General features: G+C 42.0%; 1 protein-coding gene and 1 long non-coding RNA gene across 6 annotated transcripts in view; one reads left to right on the top strand and one right to left on the bottom strand.

Moving 5' to 3' along the window:
• The window catches only part of INO80 (INO80 complex ATPase subunit), a 130,340-nt gene extending 129,325 nt beyond the window's left edge, over positions 1 to 1,015 (bottom strand). For 2 of the 3 annotated variants that reach the window (XM_059913579.1, XM_059913581.1), the window contains exon 1: positions 478 to 1,014. The gene's annotated coding sequence lies outside the window, so the exon portion shown is untranslated. Of the gene's footprint in view, positions 1 to 477 lie in introns of all 3 variants that reach the window. The other variant, XM_059913583.1, reaches the window with a different exon arrangement.
• On the top strand, positions 189 to 22,594 carry LOC132359488 (uncharacterized). Of its 3 annotated transcripts, XR_009500853.1 has the most exons (7): positions 189 to 266; positions 985 to 1,103; positions 2,413 to 2,476; positions 3,387 to 3,517; positions 15,640 to 15,696; positions 21,285 to 21,518; positions 22,134 to 22,594. It is a non-coding gene; the product is annotated as an uncharacterized LOC132359488 (long non-coding RNA). The 3 variants fall into 3 exon arrangements; XR_009500852.1 differs by lacking the exon at positions 189 to 266 and having other exon boundaries at positions 532 to 1,103; XR_009500854.1 differs by lacking the exons at positions 189 to 266; positions 15,640 to 15,696 and having other exon boundaries at positions 532 to 1,103.
• Positions 22,595 to 22,833: the final 239 nt, after the last annotated feature.

Genomic DNA, 22,833 nt, shown 5'->3' with positions numbered 1-22,833 from the left:
CCAACTTGCTCACCATAAACTGACACACTATCAAGCCCTTTAGCTCATTTGTTTAAAAGGACAGATACAGCAACCCTCACCAGGTTCCCACTCGAGCCCAACCAGCCCCCGCCCTGCCCCTCCCCACCCCAAACCCACACACGTGTTAGCCCGACACCGCCCCACCGGGTCCCACGTGCACCTGGTCTAACACACTCCCCACGTGTGGGCGCCCCACGGGCTTCCTCAGCTGTCTGAGGTCACCGCGTGACCCTGGGTCTCCAGAGGTAGGAGAGGGGAAGGACGAGGCCCAGGTCCCTGAGGTCCCAAGCCTTCGGGGAGTGTCCACACCCATCCTCCCTACTAACCCCAACAAATCCAAGGGCCGGGGGCGACGGCCCCTTTAAGACGCGGCCCAGTCGTCGCCCACAGAGAGGGGCGCAACGGGGCCTACACAACCCCCCCTTCCGTTCGCCCGCCCACGTCTAGTCGCCTCACCTCGGGCCGCCGGGCCCCGCCGCCGCGGCGGCGGCGGAGGGGGGGCGGGGTGCGGGCGGGGTCCGGAGGGGGGGGTCGCCCCGCCGACGATGGAGCCGCGGTTCGCTCTCTGAGGCCGTGGGACGGTGACTGCGTTGGGCGTGGACGCTCCTAGCTCGCTCCCTCGGCGGCTCCTGGGACCCCAAGATGGCGGCGGCGCTGAGGCGGCTGCGGGCGCTGGGCCGGCGGCGGCGGCGGCCACTTTCACTCACTGAGAGGAGCGGAGCAGGGACACGGGGAGCCATGGCGGGGGGGAGGAGAGGCGCCATAGCCAGGCCAGAACAATCGAGCCGCTATTCAGCGGGCTTACCCCTGCCCCGCCCACGCTCACTGCTCGTCGCCAGCCCGTGGCCGTCCGCAGTGCCGCTGCGGTCGGCCTCGTGCAGCTCGCACCCCGCCGCTACAGCCTGACGCCCCGCGCGGACCGGGGTTCGGGGGGAGATCCTGATCCATGCCATCTGAGTGCAGATTGGTCGGGGCTGGGACTGCCGAAGATTGCCGAAAGGCGGCGGGGAGGAGGAGGAGGATGTCATCGCTAGAGTGAGCAAGCAGATCTCGCGGGAGCAAGTGTCGCGAGATCTCTCCAGGTCTGCAACCGCCAAAGAAAGGTTACTTTTCCCGGAAGTAACGTCAGTCGAAACGGCCCGGGATGCTGGGAATGTTCGTTCCCGGAGGCAGGAGATGGGGGCTGGTGCTTGTGATTAGTTTGTTAGGGGCTACCAAACACTGCTGAGTTCACTTGAGGGAAAGTATAGGCTCGGGTGTGATATTTTATCCTGTTTTTGGCCCCTTTGGGTGGGGTTGTATATTGTGGGGAAGCGCCTGCTCTGTAGAACCACTCTTAACAGTAGTTTGGGGCTCCACTTTAGGCTCAGCGACCAAGACTGCGATGCTGTGGCATATTTGGGCAAGGCGCCAAGGTGAAGGCTTTAGGATTCAAGCACTTGGAAACACACAGACCTGCCATCAGAAATGCCTCCCTATTCTAACACTCACCCAATGAGCCTCTAAAAAGGGACTAATTTGACTTGTCTGTGCCAACTCCATAGTTTGCGCCCCCTACTGCCCACATTTACTAAAGTTAATGCAATTCAGTTACCAGCATCTGTGATGAGAAGTACCTAGTGTAGAGCCTAACCGCAGATAAGGATTAGAAGAACTTGCTGAAAGTTATCTATTCTCTTTCCGTTCCCTCATGTCTCATGTTTTAATTCATTTCAGCCTGGCCCTTAGCATGTAAGCAGAACAGCATTTGCTTAAGGTCACTAAGTAGCCTTCTTGTGCCAAATTCGCTGGACTTTGAAAAGTTAATTTTGCTAAAAGGCAAAAGTACAATATACACCCTTTGTGAAAGAAAGAAGGGGACATAAAACACACAAATGCCTGCTCATTTTTCAGGGGGGGGATAAACCAGAAGTTAAGGTGAATGATGTCCTATATGAGAAGGGTGGCAAGAAGGGGAGGATGGGAACAAGGTAGCAGGATTGACAAAGGAGCGGCAGATATTTTTATATAGGACTGTCTCTTAGAACCATATGTTTCACATACCCAAAAACATAAACACCTAAAACCAACTAGGATAATATTTGAGTAACAACCAGCTGATTGGAGCATAAATCAAAAGGAAAAGAGTAAAGGGGGAAAAGTCAGTAAGCTGCAGAGGGACCAAGTTGTAGAGTCCTTTAAATTTCAGACGTGTAGGTTGTCTGTTGTATTTGTTTTCTATTGCTGTGCTAACAAATTACCACAAATATAGTGGCTTAACACAAACTTACTATCTTACAATTCTGTAAGTCAGAAGTCTGACTCGGGTCTCAAACTGGGCTAAAATCAAGGTGTTGGCAGGGCTGCCTTACTTTCTGGGGGCTCTAGAGAAGAATTTGTTTCCTTTTCCAGCTTCCAGAGGCTACTTGCATTCCTGGGCTCCTGGCTCCCTTCTTCCATCTCAAAGCCAGCAATGGTAGGTTGGGTCCTTCTCATGTCATATCTGACCAACTCTTACCCTTTTAAGGATCCTTGTAACTACAACAGGCCCACCCAGATAATCTAGGATAAACTCCCTATTTTAAAATCAACTGATCAGCAGCTTTTAGCTCACCTGCAACCTTAATTCCCCTTTGTCTGTAACCTAATATATTCACAGGTTTTGTGGGCATCCTTGGGGGAAGGCCATTATTCTGCCTGCCCCCCCAGTTCTGTTCTAGAACTTTTGATGTACAACTCTCATCTTTCATCTATGACTTTCACATTAAAGTCCAGTTTTTTCTAATCTCTAATACAGTCTTGCATTCTCTTTTTCTTTTTTTTTTTTTGGCCTTGCTGTGTGGCTTGTGGGATCCTAATTCCCCGACCAGGGATCAAACCCGGGCCGAGTGGAAGCTTGGAGTCCTAACCACTGGAGTGCCAGGGAATTCCCTGATCTTGCATTGATTGAAAGTCTTTGTACATTCTTTGCCTCAGAGATTTAGGACCTCACATAAAATTTCATCCACAATTTCTTTGTAATTTGGATTTAAATTGAGATTTAATGTTTTCCAGAAATATCTTGATTTTATTTTACAGTTCATTGTAACATTTTCTGTTTTCTATCCAAATAAAGGAATCTCTTTGGCTTTCTTTAAAAACTGTTCATAATATTAAGAAAAATCATTCAATATGCAATATTCAATTTTATTAGTAATGTTTAAAATACATTAAAAAATAAAACAGATCATTTAATGATAATTTTGAGGAAACTGTGCAATTTAGGATATGTATTTTATTTCCAATAATAAAGCAATAAACAAAAACAAAACCCACTATGTGTCAGGGTAGAGGAAAGACCCAAAACTGAATATAAACACTAAGGAATGAATTTAACTGTTTTACAGATGAGTAACACAGCGACTCTACAGGGGGTGGGGAGGAAAAGAACTCACCTAAGTACTGAGGGAAACAGTATCTTGACTGGATACCTAAGAATAAACCAACTGAACTGTACATAAATTCTGCGATCCACATCGTAAGTATTTCTCTCCAGTATGCATGTTAGAATTAAGCAAATATATTGTAGATCATGAGCTGTGTTTCTCACTGTTGTAGAAAAAAGTTATTAAGTAAGGAAGAGGGGAAAGCTAAAATGAAGCCTGTGGTGTTAGATTGGAATCTGAGGTATCTGTATAAACTCATGGTTTTTAATATATGTAAAATAGGTACAGAAATATAGATCGGTGTGTATGTGTGAATTAATAAACATATATGTCCTAGTTCTCTCTGCTGAGAGTATTTAGAAGCAATGAGGATACCTAGCAGATCTTGATTTCTAAACACCATTCTCCAATAAAAAGAACAAGGAGAACCTTGGAGAAATAACTGATTCCTAGGCTGAGGCAGGGAAACTACCAGATGAGCCTGGAATATATTGTGATGCCAGGAAATAATGCTTAAAAAAGGATGTCACAAGAACACAGCAGCCAACCTGAAAGAGCTCCTAATGGCCAAAGCAACAAAATAAATAATGACAATATTGCATTATGACCCATGGACCCATAGGTATTTATTTTTAATGTTCATGCATCCATACTGATACAAATAATTGGTTATTTAAATGGATGGGAGAGAAGGGACAACTCTTTCTTAGAGTAGAATTCCAATTAATAAATGGAGAAGGAAAGAGGGATAACAAAAATCACCACTAGGCAAACACTGCAGTAATAACTTGCAGACAAGATCCACAGATGGATGCTAAATTAGTAGGTGAAAATTTGAGGGGAAACAGGATTTACATAGATTCAAAGTGTTTCACCCAAGATACATTTTAGCACAAAGGGAAAGATAGTAACTTAATAATGGTGAGGGACTTCCCTGGTGGCACAGTGGTTAAGAATCCTCCTGCCAGCGAAGGGGAAACGGGTTTGATCCCTGGTCTGGGAAGATCCCACATGCCACAGAGCAGCTAAGCCCATGGGCCACAACTACCGAGCCTGCACTCTAGAGCCCACAAGCCACAACTACTGAGGCTGCGTGCCCCAACTACTGAAGCCCACACACCTAGAGCCTGTGCTTCTCAACAAGAGAAGCCACCACAATGAGAAGCCCACGCACTGCAACAAAGAGTATACCCCGCTCACTGCAACTAGAGAAAGCCCGTGCACAGCAACAAAGACCCAAAGCAGCAAAAAAATTAATTTTTTTAAAAAATGATGATACTCAGCAAACCACTTTAACCAAGTGATCAAGATGAACATCATCAGTAACAAGACATATTTACATCATGAACCCCTTGATATTTTGCATTGAGAAGGACACAGTATCATTTCTGTGGTATTCTTGCTGAAAATGTATAATCTCATTCCAATCATGAAAAAAGAATTAGATGGGCTTCCCTGGTGGTGCAGTGGTTGAGAATCTGCCTGCCAATGCAGGGGACACGGGTTCAAGCCCTGGTCTGGGAAGATCCCACATGCCAAGGAGCAACTGGGCCCGTGAGCCACAACTACTGAGCCTGCGCATCTGGAGCTTGTGCTCCGCAACAAGAGAGGCCACGGTAGTGAGAGGCCCGCGCACCGCGATGAAGAGTGGCCCCCACTTGCCGCAACTAGAGAAAGCCCTCGCGCAGAAACGAAGACCCAACACAGCCAAAAATAAATAAATAAATAAATAAATAAATAATAAAAATAAAGGAATTCCTTTAAAAAAAAAAAAAAAAAAAGAATTAGACAATCTGAAATTGGGGGACTTTCCAAAAGAGAATTGATCAATACTCTTCAAAACTGTCAAGATAATGAAGGACAAGGAAAGACCTGAAGACAACTGCAGACTGCTAGAGACTGGGAAGAAATAACAAGTAAATCTAATGTGGAGTCCTGGAAAGGATCCTGTAAAGAAAAAGGGACATTGGTGGGAAAACGGGTGACATTTGTATAATGTCTCTAATTTAGTTCGTAATATTGTACTAATGTTAATTCCCTTGTTTCGATAACTATACTAAGGTTATGTAAGATGTTAACGTTGGGGAAGCTGGGTGAAAATAAACACAGGAAATCTTTTTTGCACCTTCTCTGTAAGCCTAACATTAGTTCAAAATAAAAAGTTAAATTTTTTTTAAATTCCACTTAACTTTTCAACTGTATTCATCTCTATTCTTGAAATACCGTCTTCCCTTAACTTTGGAATCAGAGTGTTCTCCTGGTTTTCTTCTTCACTTTGGACAGTTTTTTATAACCACAGCAACTAGTCCACTGGTTCATGGATTCTGGTCTTGACAAAATTAGGGATATGCAGGAACTTACATGAGAGTACAAAACTATTTTAAGACACACTCTTCTCAAATTCCTTAGCTAACTTGAAATCACAGGAGACATAGGGGGACTTCACTTGAGAGGAGCCAGAAGTATCAACGTAACCTTTTCTCAGATGTAGCGGAGATGGCCACTATATGAGCAGTAATAACCGTGAAACTGCCCCCACCAATCATCAGCTCCATCCGGAAAAGGGATAGTTCCCACCATCCTGACTGCTATCTGGAATTCCAGGGAAAATAGGGAGGTGAAGAGCAAGTGTATTCTGCCTGGTATCTGCAGGATACACACTTTAAACATTAAAGCAAGGGCCAGAAACTGGTGGTCTTTGGCCATAACCGGCCTCCAGGTGTGTGTTTTGTTTGAGGTTTTTTTTTTTTTTAATTAATTAATTTATTTATTTATTTTTGGCTGTGTTGGGTCTTCGTTTCTGTGCGAGGGCTTTCTCTAGTTGCGGCAAGCGGGGGCCACTCTTCATCGCGGTGCGCGGGCCTCTCACTATCGCGGCCTCTCTTGTTGGGAGCACAGGTTCCAGACGCGCAGGCTCAGTAGTTGTGGCTCACGGGCCTAGTTGCTCCACGGCATGTAGGATCTTCCCAGACCAGGGCTTGAACCCATGTCCCCTGCATTGGCAGGCAGATTCTCAACCACTGCGCCACCAGGGAAGCCCTGTTTGAGTTTTTTTTTGAAAACTAAGAATATCTAACAACACTGGTCCAATAGCTGAATGGAAGTGAACTGTAGCTTCTCCATTTAAGCATGGTATATGCTTTCCTGTTCACCAGAGTCCCTATTACTACTGGTGACACTACTTAAACCCAATCCACTGACACTGTTTCTACAACTGCCCAACTTCTGCAGGTATTTGAGCTTGCAGTTCCTACAATAAAAGATTTTTATTTGTTTGAATTTGTCACTCTTGCTGAGATGGTTTTTGTTCTAATTAGCATGGGTGAGTAAATGCTGTTTTGAAAGCACATAAACATAATAATAGCTAACATTTTGTCAGCACCTATAGGCAGTGCTCTAGGAGCAATACACATTTAGCCTTCATGAAAGCCCTTTATTTCCATTTTGTGAAAAGGGAACTGAGGCTTAACTTGATTAGGTAATAATTAAGTAACTTGTTCAAGCTCACACAGATAGTAAGTGATAAAGCAGGGACTCAAACCCAGGTCTTCAGAGGCCAAGTTCTATATTCTTACACTATACCAAACATCTGCTCTTATCACTTTAATTTGCTTTACTGACTTGGTTGTCTATCTGTAATCTTTGATGCTATCACTCGTTTATTTTAAAATTATGAAATATATACCAGCACAAAGAAAAATATAGGGAAAAATATAACAAACATTTGTGTACCCACCACCAGATTTGTCAAATCTTAATATATTGTCATATTTGTTTTTATTAATGAAACGTTACAAATATAGCTGATGCCATATGTAGCCCTTTTTATTCCCTTTCTCCTCTTTCATCACTCCCAGAGATAACCACTATCCTGAATTTGTTATTAACAATACCCATCCATGTTTTATATATATATATATATATATATATATATATATATATATATCTTCATAAAAATTATACTATATGTATCTTCACTTGCTCTTTTCACTCAACATTATGTTTTTGAGGTTTATCCATGTTAATATGTATAGCTTTAATTTATTTTATATTTTTATTATTTTTAAATTTGGGGGGACTTCAGATTCACAAAACAGATTGATCATAACCTTTGTTTCATGACACATCAGAAGTCTGTCACTGGCTTCTTTCTATTTACTTTTTTTTTTTAATTTTTAAAAAATTTTTATTATTTTGGCTGCATTAGGTCTTCGTTGCTGTGCACGGGCTTTCTCTAGTTGCGGTGAGCGGGGGCTTCTCTTCGTTGCAGTGGACGGGCTTCTCACTGCGGTGGTTTCTCTTGTTGCAAAGCACAGGCTCTAGGCACACGGGCTCAGTAGTTGTGGCGCACGGGCTTAGTTGGTCCGCGGCATGTGGGATCTTCCCGGACCAGGGCTCGAACGTGTGTCCCCTGCATTGGCAGGTGGATTCGTAACCACTGCGCCACCAGGGAAGTCTGGGTATCCTGTTATATGTAGTCTTTTGGGACTTACCTTTTCCACTTAATGTTGATAAAACTGTTAGGTGTTACTGGAGCTGGTAGTTTTTAAAACAGCTTTATTGGTATTTCATTCACATACCCAAAACTTCACCCACTGAAATGTGTATAATTCAATGTTTTTTAGTATCTTCACAGAGTTGTGCAACCATCATCATAATCTAATTTTAGAACATGTTCCTTTCCCCGAAAAGACATGCCCATCCCCAAGCCCCACCTCCACCCATGTAACCACTAATTTTTCTGTCTCTATAGATTATTTAATTAATTTTTACTGTTGTATAATATTACCTTGTTTATACCATAGTTTATTTACCCACTCTCCCACTGATGGGCATTTGGGTTGTTTTCCAGGTTTTCACTGTTATGAATAGCATTGGTCTGAACAGCCTTGTATCTGTCCTGTCTTGCGCATGCATGTCCAAGACGTTTTCTTTGGCATATACATAATAGTAGACTTACAGGATCATGAATATGCAAGTGCTCAAGTAAAGAAAATAATTAAAACTATTTGGAAACTATATTCCCAAGTAGTTGTGCAATTACACACTCTCACCAGCAATAAGAAAGAGAGATTGTGGATTACTATCTCTCCGAAATTTTATAAGGTTAAACAGCTCAAACGTTTATTGGCCATTTGTGTTGCTCTTCTGTGAAATCCCTATTCATGTCTTTTGCCTCTGTTTCTATTGGGTGTGTGTGTGTGTGCGCGCTTTCCTTATTGATTTGAAAGAGTTCTTAATTTATTCTTGATACAAATCCTTTGCTATTTCTGCCTATTGTGAATATCTTTCTCCAGTTTGCTACTTACCTTTTTGCTTTCTTCAATGTCCCTTAAAGAAAAGTTCTCACTTCTAATAGCCAAATTTATCAATATTCTCTTCTAAATCAAATGTTTTTAATGTTTTGCTCAAGATATCTTTCCCTGTTCCACAGTCTAAAAAAATCCACCAGTATATTCTACTAAGAGGTTTTTGGTTTTTTAACACTTAGATCTTTAATCCAACTGGAATTTTTTAATATGTTGAAGAGTAAATATCCAATTCATCTTTTTCCATAGAGAGATCCATTTTTTCCAAATCCATTTATTGAAATGTTGGTCCCTCCTTTCCCACTGCTCTGACATGCTGTCTCTGTTTTTCACTAAGGTTCTACATTATGATGGTCTGTTTCTGGACTTATTCTATTCCATTGGTCAACTTGTCTGTCCTGTGCCAATGTCACATTGTCTTAATTAGTACAATTTCAAAATAAGTTCTGATACTTGGTAGGCAAGTCACTCTCCCTTCATCTTCAGAAATGTTCAGCTATTTTTTGGTCCTTTATTCTTCCATTTAAATTTAATATCATTTTATCAATTTTAATGAAAAATGTGGTTGGCAGTTTTATTGTATCTCATTGAATCCATAGATCAATTCAGAGATCGTTGACATTTCATGATATTAAATCTTCCTATCTGTGAACATGGTAGCTCTACATTTATTAGTTTTGTTTAGATCCTCTTTACTACCTCTTAATAACATTTTATAGTTTTTCCTGTAGGAGCCTCAGACCACTTTCGTTAGATTTATTCTTAATTACTTGACATTCTCAAATATTATTTAACCTTATATAGTAATAAACAAACTGTAAGAGTTGTCTTCTCTTTTATATTGCACATCTTTCTTGTGCACCTACAGGAGTCTTTCTAGGGTATATACCTATTGCTGAAATTGTTGAGTCATAAGGTATATGCATCTTCAACCAAAAGTGCTCTGTGAATAATAACAGTCAAAAAAACTCCACACAAATATAAGTTGGTAGTGAACACTTAAGAAATATTTGATGAAGGAAGTATCCCAATTGAAATAGTGAAATGAATTTTACCACATGGTAACCATGGTACAGCCAAAGTTATACTGGAAGAGAGGCATATTCAGAGTGGAGGATGGAACGTCCTGACAGTTTTAGAATGAGTGTCATCAGGAAACTCCTTCCTCTGAAAAGGAAAACAAAGCAGCTGTGGGAGAATCTTTGAGAAATATAAAGAATTAATTAGAGAAGCTCATTACTAAAGATATTTATTTTCTTTCTAGAAAAGCAATCTGGCCAAGTTGAGGGAAATAGCAAATAACTACTAACCCTAAATAGTATCTTCCACATTAAGTTTCTCAGCATTTAACATCTACAGATAAGACAGGCAGAGCTAAACTGACTGCAAGGAGAGATTTAAAAAAAACTTCACGTATATCTGGTATTAATGTTATATATTTGCGTTTATATTCACCATCTCATATAATACTATAAAGGTGATAGTATGAATATCTCCGCTTTATAGATGACAAAAAAGAACTTCAAGGAGATTAAGCCTAAAATCACAAAACAAGTCCATTAGTAAATCCAGGACTTGACTCAAGATATGTGAAAGAAATTCAGAGCATTCTGGTGAAAAGCTCTGAGGCACAATGCAAAGATTTTTAACTCCTTAGAGCATGCCAGAATTTTAAGACAGTAGGTAAAACAAAGTACCAAAAAAATTCAATATATTTAGTGGTAATGACAACAGGCCCCTTTTAAGTTGGTGCTAGAGTCAGAAGCCTGGCAAGATGGAGGATGTAAAAAGGATAAATAAATTTAGCCATGAGTGTATAAAACATGACTGACAGAAAGTTTTACAAATAGTTTTACATATTTAGCTTCTTTTCTCCTTTGTGGTTATTTCATAATTGGAAAGATGTAACAGGGAGAGTTAGATTGTTATGAAGATGTGTTCAAATATCTATAGAAGGATAATTTTTAATATTGCCTTAGAGGTAGGTGCAGTGGATAGTTCTGATGCCGATAATACCTTCCATGTAGTTTGAGCTTTCATATATCTTATCTGAAGTGGTAGCCTCAGTTTCTACCTTGAAGTCGGAAGAATATGAAAACCACCATGTGGGTAAGTGGAACACAAGAAATAAAGGACAATAACAGTGTGATATGGTGGGGCCACTCTGGAAACAGTCTGGCAGTCCTTCAAAATGTTAAGTACATTGCTACCATTTGATCCAGCACTCCACTCCTAGGTATAGACACAAGAGAAATGAAAACATATGTCCACCCAAAAATTTGTACACAAATGTTCATAGCAACATTATTCATAATAGCCAAAAGTATACCTAAATGTCCATCAACCAATGAATGGGTGAACAAATGTGGGATATCCATACAATGGAATATTATTCATCAATAAAAAGGAATGAAGTACTGGCACATGCTGCAACATGAATGAACCTTGAAAGCATTACGCTAACTGAAAGAAGTCAGTCACAAAAAACCATATATTACATGATTCTATGCATGTGAAATGTCCAGAATAGGCAAAGCTATAGAGTTAGAGAGTAGATCAGTGATAGCTTAGGGCAGGGAAGGGTGTGGGAAGAGGCGGTAATAGCTAAAGGGTACGGAGTTTCTTTTCTGAGGTGATGAAAATATTCTAAAATTGATTGTGGGGATTTCCCTGGTGGTCCAGTGGTTAAGACTATGCGCTTCCACTGCAAGGGGCACGGGTTCAATCCTTAGTTGGGGAACTAAGTTCCTGCATGCGGCGCTGAGAGGCCATAAATAAATAAATAAATAAATAAAATTGATTGTGGTGATAGTTGCATGTAACTGTGAATATACTAAAACTGCTGAATTGTACACTTTAAATTGATGAATTGTGTGGTATGTGAATGTATCTCAATAAAGCTGTAAAATAGAAAAGAAAAGGAACAGCATGAAGAACTTAGAGACCAGATCTCCCCAGCAGCATCCTCCAGGGTCCCCTTCTTTTTCCTACACAATGCTTAAAACAAAACAAAATGAAAAAAAAACAAAAACAAAAACTAGAGGTGTTCTTAAATTTATCTGTTAGTGGATGTGTCCACATTTTAGCTGTTCAGAATAATCCCAGCATGGTTATCACTGAACTCAAATAGAAAGTGATAATAGGACAGCCCAGAGACCAGTCTGGTTCTAGCCCAAATCTAAAGGTCCTGTGAGGCTGAGAGAGTACTCCTCAGTTGGTCCCTAGCAACCTTGAGTACCTGTACATGTCCCAGGCCTATCCTTATCTGAATTCATACCCCATAAATCTGGACCATATCTGGACAGATGTCAGGGACAGGATGAATAACTACTCATCATCTCTTCTCTTTGCCAGTGCAGGCAATGTATGCCTGGGGAATGTTGTGTGTCAGATCTAACAAAGGGGAGAAACCAGTTTGACTTCATGCCAGTGCTAGAAGTGACATGACAAGGCTGGAACTGAACCATGCATGCACAATGGACTCTGAAGGAGAAGACAGGTTCCCCTCAAGTTTTAAAGCAAGAGACAAACTCAATCAAGGGTTCTAGTTTGTTTCTACCACCAGCCTATTTTCTTTCCCCATGTCAGGAGCATACTGGGCAGGGTCTAGAAGAGCTTCCATGTGATTGTCTCCCTTTGATATGTGCTCAAGCCAAGTCCCAGGGAAAGCAAACCCCTTGCTCCAAGAGGACCAAATCCAGCTAGCTCTTAACAGGTCCACTCATTCTATGAAAAGTATAATAAACAACAAGGTCCTACTGTATAGCACAGAGAACTGAATCACTTTGCTGTACAGCAGTAATTAACTATACTTCAATGCTGTACAGCATTGTAAATCAAGTATAGTTCAATTAAAAAAAAAAAAAAAGTGAAAAGCATGAAACATTCAGGCAGTTTTCCAGCATCCTCTCCACCACAGTCAACTCTTAGAAGTCCTCTCTGGTTTTCAGGCTCTTCCTTCACCAGAGAGATGGCAGTGCTAGGCCTCGCCACTCAAGGAGACACTTCATTCCATTTCAGTCAACAACACACTTTCCACAGTACCCTTTGCCCTACCAAACTCCATTTCTGGGATTGTAAAACCATATTGGAGCAGAGTTCCCAGAGGACGGGGACATTAACCAGAAGGAAGCGTCTGTGTGTTCCATCTTCTTCCTTAGGAATTGTGGTTCTGTGGTTCTCTGTTTTCTTTCCTCTGGACTCAACTTGTAAATTTGAGGGAAAGTTAGTGAAAAGAAAGAGTCAGTCAATGAGAACCAGGTCTGGAGTGAGAGGCACAGGGAGACACTGAATTCATGCTGGTAATGGGCTATCCAGCATACTGAAAGTTCAGTGCAACCTTGGTTTAGACCTTCACTCTTATTTTTCAAGACTTCTGACACAGACAGAACAAAGCTATACCATTAAAACATAGTTAAAGTATACATTAATGCATTCAGGGAGAAACCCAGAAGCTGACTGGAAACTACTGGGTATCTATAGTTATGCTGGGGTACTTTTCCTACGTATGTACAGGATCTTCTGGTCCCCAACTGGCTGAACTGGAACAATGGATTCTTTTTTTTTTTTTAATATTTATTTATTTAGGCTGCGCTAGGTATTAGTTGCTGCATGCGGGATCTTTTAGTTGTGGCCTGCGAACTCTTAGCTGCAGCATGCATGTGGGATCTATTTCCCTGACCAGGGATCAAACCTGGGCCCCCTGCATTGGGAGTGCAGAGTCTTAGCCACTGGACCACCAGGGAAGTCACTGGAACAATGGATTCTGATAGACATCCACTACCAGCACATGGGCTTGTAGAGGGGGAAGGAGATTTTCAAAAAGATGGGGTGTTCCTCTGGGTAGCCAAAGCAGCAAAACTGTGTCAAATGGAAAAATAAAATCATAAAGGTACTAGAAGAAACACAGATTATTTTTTAACCTTGGAGTGAAAGATCTCTTTTGAGCCTGCCATAGAATCCAGAAGTCATAAAGGGAAAGACTGATTGTAAATCAACTATATTTCAATTTAAAAGATAAATAATAATAACATAAAACAAATAAAATTATTCCAGAATTAAAAGTTCACCAAAAATAAATAGATAAGTATGAATTTTTTAAAAATAAAGGAAAAGGCTGATAAATATAACAGAAACAGTTAATGTAACAACCTAAAAATCACCATAAGTCACATAAAAAAGCCAATTTCTTTAATATACAGAGAGCACTTATACACCAAAATTTAAAAATTAACAGCCCAATAGGAAAAGAGGCAAAAAAGAGAAAATCAATTTGGTTGTTCAACAGGTATTTACTGAATGCTTAGTGTATTCAAGGCATGGTTCTAGGCACTGGAGATGTGGCTTTGAGAAAAACAACATAGAAAAATAAATATCAAAGGTTAGTAAACATATTAAAAGATTCTCAACTTCACTTAGAATAAATACAATTTTTTAAAAAATTGAAATAGTGTTTTTCACTTACCAAATAGGCAAAGAGTAAGCTTAGTACAGGCAGTGTCCAAGGGACATACGCACCACTATACACTAATGAAGAAGTCTAAACTGGCAGCATCCTTTTAGAGAACTCTTACCTCTCACTTTAACACATCTGATTTGTTTGAGCCTTTTTTTTTTAACAAGGATCTACTTAACCTTTTAATTTAAAAGGATTATATTAAAAATGAAATCATAAAATATACCTATCCTTTTGTAAGGGCCTTTGAAGCTTTCTGTTTTCTATGTGTGTTGAAGTTAGAAGACATTTTATTTATAGAGGCACACTCTTCTGGGCTTATAAGTAATCTACACTAACTCTAGCTCTGTATTTTTATTATTCACTTTTTCATTCAGCAGACATCTACTAAGCTAACTGCTTTATGCCAAGCAATGTGTTAATCACTGGCTATTTAGTCTGATGAGGGAGACATCAGATTAATCACAGCATAACAAGTGCAACAAAAGTATGTACAAAGTACTTAGGAAGCAGACAGGAGGCATCAATAACTGTCAACAGACTTTAGAGAAAACTTTCCAGAGAGATATTTAAGCCAGTTCACGAGAGGAGTCTTTCTTCGCATGGGTTTGCCACCCAATAAACAAATGGGAAATGAAAAGAATACATTAACGTCAAATGTCAAAGTCAAAAGAAAGGTAGATTCAGAAAGGGCCACCATACTTGAATTACAATGTGGTGAACTCAAGAAGGGAACCACTGAGCGTTGGAGGAGGCTGCTGAGATGGAAGACATCTGAGTCCTGAAACTGAAGGCTGAACGTAAACATGATATCATCATAAGTATCTCCCTTATGAAATTTAAGGGACCACAGGCTCCTCACAGAAAACATGATTACAGGAACATTTCGGGTGGACACTGTTGTTCTGATTATTGCTGCTGATAATGGTGGATACTAAGTATTTCAAGGAATGGGCAAAGTGGTGAGCTTGGAATATTGGTCTGTATTTTTCCTTTCTTGAACTGTCCTTTTCAGATTTTTATATCAGGTTAATGTTGCCCTCACAAAATGATTTAGAAGTGTCTTCTTTGTCCTATGAAAGAGTCTGTGTGATTATTTTCTTAAGGCCTTATTTGTTAGAGATATATACTGAAATATTTACAGGGGAAATTATATGATGTCTAGAATTTGTTTTAAAATACTTCAGAAAAAAAAAGAATAGCTGAAACAAGAATGATAGAATGTTGATAATTCTGCAAGTGTGGTTATGGGTACCTGGGGGTTTATTATACTATTTTCTGCACTTTTAAGTATGTTAGAAATTTTCCCTAAGAACAGGTTTTTTAATATTTTTAATTTTTTTAACTTTTAATTTTATTTTGGAGTATAGCCAATTAACAATGTTGTGATAGTTCCAGGTACACAGCAAAGGGACTCAGCCATACATTATATGTATCCATTCTCCCCCAGACTCCCCTCCCGTCCAGGCTGCCACGTAACATTGAACAGAGTTTCCTATGCTATACGGTAGGTCCTTGTTGGTTATGCATTTTATTTATTTATTTATTTTTATTTATTTTATTTTTTAATTTCAAACATAATTTATTGTGTTTTTATTTTTATTTTTTAATTTATTTTAACATCTTTATTGAAGTATAATTGCTTTACAATGGTGTGTTAGTTTCTACTTTATAACAAAGTGCATCAGTTATACATATACATACGTTCCCATATCTCTTCCCTCTTGCATCTCCCTCCCTCCCACCCTCCCTATCCCACCCCTCTAGGTGGTCCCAAAGCACCGAGCTGATCTCCCTGTGCTATGTGGCTGCTTCCCACTAGCTATCTATTTTTCGTTTGGTAGTGTATATATGTCCATGCCACTCTCTCACTTCGTCCCAGCTTACCCTTCCCCCTCCCCGTATCCTCAAGTCCATTCTCTAGTAGGTCTGCATCTTTATTCCCATCTTGCCCCTAGGTTCTTCTGACCTTTTTTTTTTCTTTTTTTTTTAGATTCCATATATATGTGTTAGCATACGGTATTTGTTTTTCTCTTTCTGACTTACTTCACTATGTACGACAGTCTCTAGGTCCATCCACCTCACTACAAATAACCCAGTTTCGTTCCTTTTTATGGCTGAGTAATATTCCATTGTATATGTGTGCCACATCTTCTTTATCCATTCATCTGTTGATGGACACTTAGGTTGCTTCCATGTCCTGGCTATTGTAAATAGAGCTGCAACGAACATTTTGGTACATGACTCTTTTTGAATTATGGTTTTCTCAGGGTATATGCCCAGTAGTGGGATTGCTGGGTCATATGGTAGTTCTATTTTTAGTTTTTTAAGGAACCTCCATACTGTTCTCCATAGTGGCTTTATCAATTTACATTCCCACCAACAGTGCAAGAGGGTTCCCTTTTCTCCACACCCTCTCCAGCATTTATTGTTTGTAGATTTTTTGATCATGGCCATTCTGACCAATGTGATATGATATCTCACTGTAGTTTTGATTTGCATTTCTCTAATGATTAATGATGTTGAGCATTCTTTCATGTGTTTGTTGGCAATCTGTATACCTTCTTTGGAGAAATGTCTATTTAGGTCTTCTGCCCATTTTTGGATTGGGTTGTTTGTTTTTTGATATTGATCTGCATGAGTTGCTTGTATGTTTTGGAGATTAATCCTTTGTCAGTTGCTTCATTTGCAAGTATTTTCTCCCATTCTGAGGTTGTCTTTTCATCTTGTTTATGGTTTCCTTTGCTCCGCAAAAGCTTTTAAGTTTCATTAGGTCCCATTTGTAGAAAAGGTTTTTTTAAAACGGAAAAAAAATACTGTCTCGTATGTTTCAGCACACTCTACTTGTGTGTGACTGCTCTTGGAAACTCAGTCTTCACTCAACCCACAGTGATGGGACGAATCCACCCTTCCCCTGGAGGATAAGACATAGGGATTGTCAATGTGACTAGTCGGCTGTAGAGGCAACGCAAGGCTTCAAACAGTGTTGTTTCAGTGGAGAGTCCTTATGGGTGACTTTCTATGCCTTGATCCAGGGCATGTTAGAGTTTGACTAGGGCAACTTGTCCCCACTCCAACCAGAACTGCTACTGGATCTGGGTTTTAGCCAGTTTTCTTACTATGCATAGGTACTGGCTTCAACAATTTCCTATTTTATCTTCTGGCTGTGGGGTGGCTCAGTGGGATCAATTTTGTAATACCATAAGTCAGTTGTTTCATACCTGGTATTATTACCGACGCTTTCAAGTCGGGCCCCAAAAAGTGTCCTCCTGCCCGGTGTCATTTGGGACAATTGAAAGAGACCGAGTTTGATTCATAAGCAAAGGAAAGCTTTATTCTTTAATCAGAGAATGGAGAGGTGCAAGCTTCTGCTCTAGAGCACAGGCTCTCCCCGCAGGCCGTGGGCGGGGCTGCTTTATAGGGTTCTGGCCAGCAGGGAAGCTGCGGAGCTCTCTCCTGTTGGTCGCAGCTGTGCCTCCAGACTTGTAAGGCGCAGCGTCTCTGCACACAGTCCGCTGCCGCTACCACCATCTTGAATTGCAGTGTCATGCAGGCAAGGGCTTCTGCTCACAGCCCGCCCATTGAAGCCATCTGGCACCAGGAACTCTGGTCTGAAATGCCAGGTGCAATGCCTCTGCATGCGGCAGCCTATGAACAAGTGAAACTAAAGTAATGACAAATGGGAAAAAAAGTTAGACTTTATTACCCAGACTCTATTTTTATTTCCTGAGCATTGTTAATGGTCTTTGCCAGTGACAAATCCCTCCTCTGATTTTTGTCCTGCTCCTCATTCTTGAGGGGTGCTGAGGGGAGAAGGTCCGACTTCTGTAGCTTCTTTCTGCTGATCTGGGGAGTCGTCATAACCCTGGGTGGAGGAGCAGAACTTCTCCCCAGCTACCTTTACATATGTTTGTCACCAAGCCTTTGCCCTGACTGTGCATATCCCTGAGTGACCACCATTTGTCTAACCTTGGGTTTGTTTGGTTTTGGCCGTGCCGCGCAGCTTTCGGGATCTCCGACCAGGGATTGAACCTGGGCCCCAGCAGTGAAAGCACTGAGTCCTAACCACTGGACTGCCAGGGAATTCCCTGTCTAACCTTTTGGAGACAAGGGACACCAGACAATTTAAGATACATGGCCCGGGGCTTCCTTGGTGGCGCAGTGGTTAAGAATCTGCCTGCCAATGCAGGGGACACGGGTTCAAGCCCTGGTCTGGGAAGATTCCCACATGCCACGGAGCAGCTAAGCCCGTGAGCCACAACTACTGAGCCTGCGCGTCTGGAGCCTGTGCTCTGCAACGGGAGAGGCCGCGACAGTGAGAGGCCCGCGCACCGCGATGAAGAGTGGCCCCCACTTGCCGCAACTGGGGAAAGCCCTCGCACAGAAAGGAAGACCCAACACAGCCAAAAATAAATAAATAAATAAATAAATTTATTTAAAAAAAAAAAAAAAGATACATGGCCCAATTAAAATACATAAATAAATAAATAAAAAATTTAAAGATACATGGCTCAAGTATTAGCAAGAGCAAATTTTTCCTAAAAATGCAGGTATCTAGGTCTTTTGCCTGTAGGCAAGTGTGCCCTGATGTTGAGGCACACTACTATGGCCTGCATATCCCTGGTAACACTTCTGTTGTTTTTCAGAAGAGAAGCTTCAGGTCAGAGAGAAGTTCACATGAGTAGCCAAAGGGGTCCATTGCCCCAGGTTGTCTCTCCAGAGTTTGGGGCTCGGGGTCCTCTTTACTTGATGGTGATGTAACCACCGTGTGATCCCTTGCAACTTCAGGAAAGAATGGGTGGTTAGCATTGTTGCAGGAGAGGAAAATGTCATGTCCTGGGACCCACAAGAGTCCTTAAGACAGACCACCAAGTGAGGGTCCTTGGCATCACACAGGAAAGAATTCACGAGTGAGCCAAAGAAAAGTGAAAGCGAGTTTACTTAGATACACACTCCATAGGCTGAATGCAGTCTGTCTCAGAAAGTAAGAGTGGCCCCAGGGCATGTGGTTGTTGGTTTTTATGGGCTGAGTAATTTCATATGCTAATGAGTGGGAGGAATATTCTTGCTATTTCAGGGAAGGGTGGGGATTTCCCAGAAATTGGGCCACTGCCCACTTTTTGGCCTTTTATAGTCTGCCTTGGCCTGTCAAGGCATAAAAGGGGGTGTGATTTTTTTAGTATTACAATGAAGGTATAATGAGCTAAAGGTCAATGACCGGACTATTCTCGAAGTCACCTTGGTTCCAGCCGGGTTTTATTGCATCCTAATAGCTGCGCCCCTTCCTCATTTATCTAGCTGTTGTGTCCTGCCCCTTTCCCTCCTGTCTCAGAATCACCAAGTGAGGTCCATTCCACCTAGGAGTGAGCTGATCTTGCAGGCTTCCAGTTTTCCAGGTTTTTAGATACACCTAGTCTCCTGGTGGGCAGGAACAGTACCTGGTTACCATATTCCAAGAGAGCTTTCATGGTTTCTCCTACCTGGAGGGCATACTTGAGTTGTTCCATTTCAAGGGAGTTAAGGTGTCCTTTCTCTCAGGCTTGGGGAACGGGTCTACCACACAAGAGTTCAAATGCACTTCCATATAGTGATTGGATTGTTTAGAGAAATGCAACCCTGAGTAAGAGGTCCCAGTTTTTGAGCTAATACCCTAAGGGCCATTCCCCTTCTCTCCTGAATGTAAGGGTCAAAGGGTTTAGTTAAATCTAGGAGGGCCACGGCAGGGACTTGAAGTAACTGCTTTTTCAATTCCTGAAAGTCCCCTTTACATTCTGAATTCCATTAAAAAGGATCATCCTTTCCTTTCAACTCTTCATACAGAGGCCTGGCTATTAGACCATATTTAGGGATCCAGATGCGGCAAAACCCAGCCATCCCCAGGAAATCCCTAAGCTGTCTTCCAGTTTTAGGATGGGTGAGGCTGCAAAGGGCTTCTTTTCTTTTCTAGGGTAGGCTTCTCTGACCTGTGAGAATGAAGCCTAGGTAGGACACCCTAGTTTGGGATATTTGAGCTAAATCTGGAACGGCAGTGTATGTCCGGGTTTTAGATGGACTATCACGGGACTGGCTCCTACAGCTAGTCCCACCCGTCCCTGTGCCTAGACCTCAGGATTTACTCCAAGGAGGTCGCTTGCTCTGTCTAGGGAGGTTTTTCCTCAGCCATTACCATTATCACCTTGTGCCCCTGTCTAGGGGAATGCCCATCTCGTTTGTCTCCCATTAGTTGGATAGTTAGCCCCCAACATATGTAGGCCATCTCTTCCTAGCAGGGGTATAGGGCATTCAGGGACATACAGGAAGGAATGAGTGAGAATGTGTTTATCCACTTTACATTCGAATGGTTCTATGAATGCTCATTCTTGGGCCTTCCCTGATACCGCCATAATTTTACAACTCTTGTGACTGAGTTTGCCTGATCTGGTGTTCAGAATCAAGTAAGTGGCACAGGTGTTGATGGGCTTTCTCCCTATGTCCCATGTCAGCAGGGGTTCCTTAGGGGTCAGTTGGAGTGCCAGCTTAGGTGTCCCCTGGCCCCATCATTCTTCACCTATTTGGATCATCTGCCTTCGAAGGTAATGGCTGGTACCTGCCATTTCCGTCGCCTTTCGGGGGGTCGAGGGTATTCTCCCTTCCAGTGTCCCTCTTGTTTACATATGGCACACTGATTGGGTCTGCTTTCCTTGCCTTGCTATCCCTCGGTGTGGGCCAGCAGTCACTCACGGGAGTTGAGAGTTTCTGAGGGCAGTTAGTCCAGACCAGTTGACATTGGAGGGCAACAGCCAGCAAGTGGACTTGCCTCCAGACCTTTTTATCCTCTGACTTTTCCTCCTCTGTATCTTGGTTATTAAACACCTGGTAGGCAACCCCGACCAGGCGAGAGGCAGGGCTGTCTGGTTCTATTTCCAGTTTCTGAAGCTTACGCCTCATGTCCAGGTCACTTTGGGAAATTGAATAGGACCTCAGGATTGCACTCCCTTCCAGTGACTCAGGGTCAGTGGTGGTATAGATTTGGAGGCATTGCCTGAGCACTCTAGGAATGCTGAAAGGTTTTCTGTTGGCTCCTGATGATTTCCTTTATCTTATTCCAATTGACAGGTTTTTTTCCTGCTGCCTGGTGCTAGTTTCTCTGAAGTAGGCAGGGGAGCCCTGTGAGCCCTTTATAAGACCAGGAACCCCAATATCTGGAAGACCTGTGAGCTGCTGGCCAGAACAAGAAACACCCACTACCCACCCCCAACTTGTGAGGTGAACCTTGGGTGATTATCGACTGAGGTTCCACGAGCTCTCCTCCTGGCATCAGCACAGAATACCAGCTGCCCCAGCGGTCTGGTGAGTACCCCATGGGACTCCCTTGTGCTTTTAGCTCTCATGTGGTAGGAAGTCTGAAACACCTCCTTTTTGGCTGAAAGGAGGAAAGAGAAGACCCCTGACTCAGAGAGCTGTGCCACTCCCTAACAGACCAAGTTGGTTAGGAACTAACGTGCCTAAGCTGCTCTGGCCCAGAGGCAGTCCGGTCTTACCTCCTGTGGGATATTCTGACTGAGGAGGGACTGTCTTAAGCACAGGCTGTTACAAATTCAAGGCAGACCCCCAGCTATATCACAGTCTGCACCATTTGGATGCCTCCTATTTTGGTCTTTTGAGCAATCCATTAACAGTTTGGGGCTGGTTCCAAATCTCCCGAACAGAAATCTTATTTGGGTCGAATCTGGTGGTATTTGTGTGACTAAATTTCCAGCCAGGGTCCAACAACCTTCCAGGATTCCCTTTGAGGCAGGTCTCTGATGTAGAAGGAGGGCTCATCCAGGTATACGTCCCCTTTACGAAGGCCTCTGCACATGGCACACAATGAGCAAGTGAAACTAGACTAAGCACAAAGGAAAAAAAAGTTAGTTTTATTTTATTACCCAGATGCTACTTTTATTTCCTGGAAATTGTTAACAGGCTTTGCCGGTGACAGTATGTAAGCCAGAAGAGCAAGCTGGACCATTGGAGGTATACCTCAAAACACACACACAGCCCTTTGGAAAGGTCTGGATTATAGGTTCAAGGCATTTAAAGTTTTCTCTGTCTACTCGTAAGCTGACTACTAAGCTAACTAAGAGGAAATATCAAACGGACAGGTTGTTTCCATATCTTGGCTATTATGAATAATGCCACTGAACATGGGAATGCAGGTCTCTTCAAGATCCCATTTTCATTTCCCTTGGGAATAAACCCAGAAGTGGGATTACTGATAATATAGTTCTATTTTTAATTTTTTGAAGCCCCTCCATAGTGGCAGTACCAATTTCTGATCCTACCAGCAGTGCACAAATATTCCCTTTCCTCCACACCCTTACCAGCACTTGTTAGCTCTTGTCTTTTTTATAATAATCATTCTAACGTGTAAGATGATATCTCACTGTGGTTTTTTTTTTTAATTTTTTAATTTTATTATTTATTTTTATTTTTGGCTGCGTTGGGTCTTCGTTACTGTGCACGGGCTTTCTCTGGTTGCGGCGAGCGGGGGCTGCTCTTCGTTGCAGTGCGCGTGCTTCTCATTGCGGTGGCTTCTCTTGTTGCGAAGCACGGGCTCTAGGTGCACAGGCTTCAGTAGTTGTGGCATGCGGGGTCAGCAGTTGTGGCATGTGAGCTCTAGAGC

This window comes from Balaenoptera ricei, chromosome 2 (assembly GCF_028023285.1).
Source record: "Balaenoptera ricei isolate mBalRic1 chromosome 2, mBalRic1.hap2, whole genome shotgun sequence".
Taxonomy (NCBI): Eukaryota; Metazoa; Chordata; class Mammalia; order Artiodactyla; family Balaenopteridae; genus Balaenoptera; species Balaenoptera ricei.
Note: the sequence above shows the minus strand (reverse complement) of the source record. Positions and strands in the feature narration are given on the sequence as shown.